Here is a 7707-nt window from a genome sequence, read left to right on the forward strand (position 1 = left end):
GACTGCCCCAGCGGGCTAAGCATCTGTATATCTCCGCCGCCGGTGCGCTGCCCGACCGAGCTATCTCACGTAGCCATTTCAGGCCAGATGTCACGTAACGACGCTGCCACTCGTTCCTGCAGCCACACAGAGCAACGTGGGTGTTCATTCTTTCATTAGTCATCCGGTGTCCGGCCGTCTCACAGACCTACGAGTGTATGTGTTAGTACTTGCTGTTTTAAATACAGTACTGGCCAATTGAGTGGCAGCCATCACAAACTAAATGATGGATTCTCTGTGCTTCAAAATTAGATGTTCACTCATTCAGGTACTGGAAGAAGGGTTCAGAGACCACGGGCTAACGCAATTATTAGTAATTCTAACAATATTAACGCTTGGATATCGTAGTCAACTAAAGTAATATATATATGTATACACGTACATATTTTATCAAATTTTTTTTACTTTATTTCTTTGACAGCTCGCTATAGGCTGAAATAGCACTAGTTCCCCAGAAGACTGCACACATACATTTTTTAATTATACATTTCTCTGGGTTACCAAGCTCAGATTCAGTTTTGAACCCACGTCCTTGGAGTTAATTAGATATTAAAATAAAACTGTAACAAACCAACAGAAAACCTTGTATTCTGATTTGTCATCTGTGATTTTAGTCGCCTCTTGCCAGCCCCTGGTAGTAATCCATGTATATGTTATTATATATGTTATATGTTATTATAGGTCTTCTATAGCGCACGGCTACTCCAAAGGAGTGTCCCGGCGCTTTGTGCTACAGACCAGAAAAAGAAGGTAAACAGATACAACATAACAGTGAAAGGGCAGAACAGCAGGACCAAAGATGGAACCATGAGACTCTAGCCAGTAAAGAGCCAGGTCTTTAAGCTCTTCCTGAAAGTGAATAAGTTGGGCGTGGAACGCAAGGGCAAAGGTAGGGAGTTCCAAAGCTGAGGGGCCAGCAGCCTAAAAGACCGTCCTCCGATACGGGCTTTCTTTATGCGGGGGACTACTGCTAATGCCAGTGACTCCGATCTTAAAGATCGTGCCGGCAGATAGAAAGCCAGCCTCTTTTGTAAATATTGGGCACCCGTGGCATGCAAGCCTTTGTGAGCCAGTGTCATGGCCTTGAATATTATCCGCTTCCGGATGGGGAGCCAATGTAGAGTTCGCAGTAAGTTTGACGCCCTCACTCGTCGATGCAAGCCGAAGATGGCTCGTGCGGCTGCATTCTGGGCCACCTGCATACGCTGTAAGAGGTATTCCGGCAGGCCCAGAAACAGGATATTGGCATAATCGAGTCTGGACCCGATGAGGGCCTGAACAATTATTCTCCTATGGTCCTCAGAAAGCAGCGGAAAAAACTTCCGCAACGTCCTGAGGATACCGAAACATGTTCCTGTGAGTGTCAGCTCCTGGGATTTGAGCGTAAGCCCATTGTCCATTTTAATTCCCAGGTTCTTGGCTGACTCAGAGGAATTAGCTGGAGGGAACATGTCGGCAGGCCACCACCCTTGCCAGTCCGGTTCCGAGGGGCATCCAAAGAAAAGTATCTCGGATTTATCCGAGTTGCACTTGAGGCTGTTCAGTTGGAACCAGTTAAAAACAGCCCCAAGGCACTCACGGATACTTTCACCCTCGAATTCTTTGCCCTTCTGGCAGGTGAAGAGAAGCTGGGTGTCGTCAGCATAGGAAACGATCTGGGCCCCATAGGACTCCACCAATGTCGCCAGAGGGGTCATAAAGATGTTAAAAAGAGTTGGGCTCAATACTGAGCCCTGAGGAACTCCGACTCCCAAAGGCGACATTTCGGCAGATCCAGGGGAAGCCCAGACCGTTTGTCGGCGGTTGGCTAGAAAGGAACGAAACCAACTGAGCACCATCCCCCTCATACCGATGTCATGCAGTCTTATGAGGAGATCCTCATGGGGGACGGTGTCGAAAGCCGCCGACAGATCCAACATAACTAACATCACCCTGCCTCCGGCATCCAGCGACTCCTTAACAATCTCTGAAACCTCCAGGAGCGCGGTTTCTGTGCTAAGGTTAGGTCGAAAACCTGATTGAGACGCGTGCAAAAGCTCGTTGGACTCCAAAAAATTGGAGAGCACGCCATGAACATGTTTCTCCAAAATTTTAGTGAGAGCCGGAAGGAGCGAAATAGGCCTATAATTGGCAGGGACTTCTGGGGCAAGGCTAGGCTTTTTAAGAAGAGGAATGATCATGGCCTGTTTCCACAGGTGTGGAAGGGCCCCCTGACTCAATGAAAGGTTTAAAATAGGGTTAGCTAGAGGGTTAACAACGTCTGCCATTCTGGCTAAAAATTTGGCAGGGCAAGGGTCACGTGGCGATCCAGATTTAAGACTCATCATAAGTGCTAGTGATGATGATACCGTAAGAGGCGGGAAAACCGCCAGCACGGAGCCAGAAGTAGGCAAATGGGCTGACTCCTCCGGCGAGGACGGGAAAACAATTATCGGCCTCGGGGGAAAGGAATCCTGTATCTGCCTAATTTTGGTGGTGAAGAAATTAGCTATGGTATCAGCCCAGGTCTCGGCGGGGGCTTCCTGTGCTGAGTTAGAACGCTGGGTGGTAAATTCTCTAACGACCGAGAAGATCGCCTTACAGGAATTTGCTGCTTCCTCGATTCTTTTAGCGAAGTAGCATTTCTTTTCCTGAAGGACTAGTCTATGATAGGTTTTAATCATAGATCTATAGGTCAGTTTTGCCTCGGTATCATACTGAGCTCTCCATGTCCGTTCGGCGACTTTACATTGTCTACGGGAGTGAGCCAGTTCCGCAGTAAACCATGGTGCCGAAACCCGTTTGATGGCGGTACGGGGGGGCTGTGCCGGGGCAAGCTCGTTCAGTCTGGCTAAGAGCCAGGTCTGCAGGGTTTCGAGGTCATTGTCCAGGTCACCGGTATAAGACACGGGATGGTTCACAAGGGCCTGGGCAAGCAGGTCTGGGGTCACCTGATGGTATGCTCTAAAAGCATATCCCTGCTGTCTCAGAGCGGTGACTGCTGGTTTCTCAGTGCCAGGTATTTGGAAATGAGCTAGTCGATGGTCGGACCATAGAACCAGCAGCACTGCAGTCACCTCAACCGGAAAGGTGGAAAAGACCTGGTCTAAGGTGTGACCTTTGTCGTGGGTCGGGCCAGACAGATAGGGAAGCAGGCCCAGGGAGGACGTGACATCTAGCATCTTAATAGTATCCGGATCATAACAATCTTCCATATGGAAGTTGAAGTCCCCGGCCAGTACACACCTCTCCGTTCTTAATACTAATGTGGACATGACTTGCTGGAGTTCCTCAAAAAAGGACCCCGCAGGCCCCGGAGGTCTATAAACTAGAAGCCCCTTGACAGATTGTTGAGGAGACAGGGATAGGGAGAAGGCAAGGGATTCGGTGCCCGTGATGGTTTCCGTGTGAATGACCGAGCACGTGATAGTTTTTTCCACTACGAGGGCCACTCCTCCCCCTCTACCCTTATCTCTGTCTTGTCTAAGGATGTTGTACTCAGGTGGGATGGCGGCAGCAATGTCAGGGTGGGAGGATCATTGAGCCATGTCTCAGTGAGCATCAGACAGGCAGGTTTATCAGTGGTCAGGAGATCAAAGATCTCCTGAGCATGTCTGTGCATAGACCTAGTGTTAAGGAGTAGGCAAAGGTGTTTAGTCTTACGCTCCTTCGTATGAGATGTGGGCGAATGTACACTAATGAGCTGCCAGTTACACCCTGGGCATTTGTGCTTACCCCTATGGCGACCGGGAAAAACTGAGTGACAGGACTCCGCAACTTTGTTCATGGAGTGGAGCTCCTGGGATGTGTAGGATAACATGGTGATATGTGTAAGGGAAGAATAAGGACTAGAAGAGCCTGCCACGCCGTACGCCTCCGGGACGCTGACGGGCGCAGACGGGCAGGACTCTGGCGCGACTCAGGCGCAGGTCCGGCGCGTCCGCAGTACGCGTCCGCTACGCGGAGGAAGAGTTGAACATTTTATAGTGCTACTAGAGCGCGAGGGCGGCGAGTCCTACCCCCAAGATGGCGGCCAAAGTCAGATCCCAGCCCTCGGCGTCAATACTCGGCCGAGGGCGGTCTGAATACCCAGGCAAGGGGAGGGGAGCAAACGAAGCCCCTAAGAGCGCTGGGAAGTCTCTTTCAAGGCAGCAAACGCTTATTAAATCAAGCGCGAAGCGCAAGCCTAAACTGCACAAAATAAAATGACTGAACAGGCAAGTCAAAACACACAGATAAAATGTGCAAGGAAAGAAGGGAGACCTCCCGGCTTCCGCCTCAGGAGGGAAAAGGTTGTAGCAGATGGTAATCAGTGTGCAGTGTGCGCCAGCACGTAATGTGTGAATAAACAACCAACGGGCCGGCGAAGATAGGGAACCAGTGCTGTGGTACCAGCCCCCTATTGTAGAAGCAAGCACAGTACACCCATCCTACCACCTGACTGGGTATTTGGGGATAAAGGAGTGAGGTTATAGTGCTTCTTGAAGCTGCAAACTCATGCCAGTGGCGGCAGTATTATTATTCTCACAGGAATACTGCACCTGCTGACAAGCGATGGGGGCACTATAAACCCCCCTACAGGGAAACAACTAACTGGTTACCCAGCGCCATGCTTCAAGCCGCTACTGCGGTGGCGTGTAGTGACGTCATTTAAGACCTGCTGTTTGAGGTGCCCCCACACCTCAGCTAGCCAGTGCTTCCACTCTTCAGGGTCTTCCGTTTGCTTGTCTTTCATCCGGTGCTGCCCTGGGCTCAGTGTTGTTGCGATGGTTTTCTGGAGGTTTTTGTGCACCAGATAATCAGTGTTGTGTGCATTCACGCTTAATATTCTGAGCACAGTGCCCTCGAGTGTGCAGCCGCCAGATCACCATAGGTTACACCCGTTGCTGCACATCTCTTGTTTCTTTTAGAATTGGGGCGGCTGCTCTGGTGGCTGGGCGGGCCCAGCACCCGACACCGGGACGAAATCAGGGTGCCGGTGGTCGGCTTGTTTTGCCGTCTTATCAAACCTGGGTGACTGGTAAACAATGGTTGCGATTTCGCCATGACTATGCCTGAATTTTCTATTTTTCTCCTGTGCATTAGTGTGCCTTGTCAAGGTGGAAGAGTCACTGGAGAGCCTGGCGGTCAAGGAGGCGCTGCTGAATAAGTAAGCCTGTCGGGCAGGGTCTTTTCCTTTGGCGGAATGTCATGGTCAGGCAAAGAGACCACGCGGGGGGGAGGACCCCGGAGAGCAGCCAGGAGCTGGGAAGGTCTCGTTGGAACAACCCATGGGGGAATGGGCCAAGTAGCGCTCAGACAAGGGCCGCTTGCGTCGCATTCCGCACCGAATGAATTTTGGTGAGTTAAGGTATCACAAGGGAGGGCCCGGAGCGCGGCCAAGAGCCTGGAATGTCTCAGAGGAGGCGGCTCATGGGGGAATGGACCGGGTTGTGCTCAGCAAAGGGCCGCCTGTGGCACATTCCGCACCGAATGGTCTCCATTGAGGTGAGGTATCACAAAGATGGAGTACAGTTAGCAGGCATTTCTACGGGATACTCTGGTTAGAGAATGGGGGTCTTTCATTCAGAGCGCTGGTGGGGAAGGTGACGGACCTGTGGGCCCTGGTCACCTTTGTGGCGGTAGAAAGACCCTGGAACAGTAAAATTGACCGACGGAATGGACGGGAGTCCGCCTTGCATACTCCCTAGGCCAGCACTGAGGGGGGAGACGGTAAGCTCTCCGATGGAAAATATGACCCCGGCTGGGGAGGCGGCTGGGGAGGCTAGGGCGCAGGTTACGAGCCTCCTGGGTCCCTGGGCAGCCTGGTGGTCTGAGGGCGGGCCCCTGGTGAAGGCGGACAAGGATCAGAGGTTTGGGGGCCCAATCCTCATGGGCGCAGGTGCGTTGCACCTTGCGTGGATGCTCGGCAGGGAGGATGCGAGCTGGAAGGCCCCCTTAGTGCTGGAGGATTGGAATCTTGCTGAAGAAGATATGAAAGTCAATAATAAAAATTGTGTTGATATGACAGCGAATAATGAATTTGAAATGCCTTGTCATGTTTATGAAATGTCAAATATTAAACATGGCCGTTTTACACCCCACGCAAATCTCTGTCGATGATTTAATGTGGGTATCAGGTTATCAGGAGGGAGCGGGGAGCATGCTGGGGGATCCGGGTCCTAATGAGTAAAACTGTGCTTCAAGGTGTGAGACAGGAACCCTCCGGGGGGGTGGGGGGGAGGATACTAGGGGGGCTGTTTGGCATGCCGGGAGACCATCTCCCCTCCTCTAAACCTCTGGTATTGAAACGAGTCGTGTATGAAGCGCGCTGTGCCATCTGAACAGCGTCTTGGCACTTTAAGAATATATTTTATTAATACCTCGACTGAACTGTACTCAAGTATTCGAACTTGGAGAAGTGAAAGGCTGAGTAAACCCCTCACTTTGCCAAACAGTCCATGTTTCTCTCGCTCCGCCCACCGTATTTTCTTGAGGGGAGGGCGGGCTTGCAACCCATGTCACACGTCTCCCCCAGACTGTTTAGGTCTTTGTTAGTTTTAAAAGAAAATATTTCCTGTAATCCCGATTTCTGGAAAATAACAACAGGGCAGACAGAGACACAAACTTTTTTTCTGAAGTTTATCCAGAGTTTATAGCTGCTTTATAAACACGTTTTGCAGTCTGTCAGAGCACGCGGCCCCTCGGCTGCAGCCACCATGAAGGGGGGCAGAGGCTTGCATGTTACATGTCACATGCATGACGTGGTAGCACAAGCGTTCGTATGTTAACAATACCTCTTTTCGTTAGTTTTAAAGCGTGGGAAGTTTGTGCAAAAAAGGAGGCGTCCAGGATGTCTTAAGAATAATTACTGGTGGGAGACTCGGTACTGGAGCGGGGGCTGCGGTGGGGGGCGGGCCCCCGTCGACTCGCACAAGGAACGGCGGGTTTCTGTCCAGATAATGGGTACTCACAAGTAGTCGTCTGTTCAAGAAAAACAAAAACAGTTTATTAAAAAGCAGATTGTCGATTGACGGAGGGAAGTTTCCGGACGAGGCCATTGAGCGCGCGCCCCGGGGTGCAAACAGCCGGAGTTGCGCCGCTGGCGTTATTTCTGGCGCAAACCAGAGCGCAAAATATTGGTTTTCCGGTTCAATTGCACGCACCCCTCCACGCCATCGCCTCTCCGGCCTTCCTCCCTCTCCGGCTTTGATCGCTGAGCTGTGGGCTTTTCTCTCTTAACTGCCCAGCAGCGTGATTGATTTTCAATTACAGACTCTTGGCGGGTTGGGGCCAAGTTAACCCTTTCCAGTGCGTGCGTTTGATCGTCCTATCTTCCGAGTCGTAACAGTCTCTCCCTCTGCCTCCTGTCCCCCTCAGACTCCTAAACTCCCTCCTCACCGTTCTCCCACTTTTTCTCTGTCAACTCTTTTTTCTCGGTTATTTATCTCCGTCTCGCTCACACCATCTCCCACCTACTCTTTCTCACTGGCCCCTATTTTCATCTCCTGTTTGTCTTTCTTTGTTTTTTACTCTTTTCTTATCCCCTCCTCTTGCGCCCACGTCCCCTCTCTCTTGCTGAATTTCTTTTTCTGCCTTTATACTTTCTCCTTTTCTGCGTCACTTTCTTTCTTGCGCATTATCTTGATTTCTCTCATTCTACGCCACCTCTCCGTCCCATGCTCTCTCTCTCGCCTCATGTCTTTCTCT

Source organism: Lissotriton helveticus, chromosome 3_1 (genome assembly GCF_964261635.1).
Source record: "Lissotriton helveticus chromosome 3_1, aLisHel1.1, whole genome shotgun sequence".
Classification (NCBI taxonomy): Eukaryota; Metazoa; Chordata; class Amphibia; order Caudata; family Salamandridae; genus Lissotriton; species Lissotriton helveticus.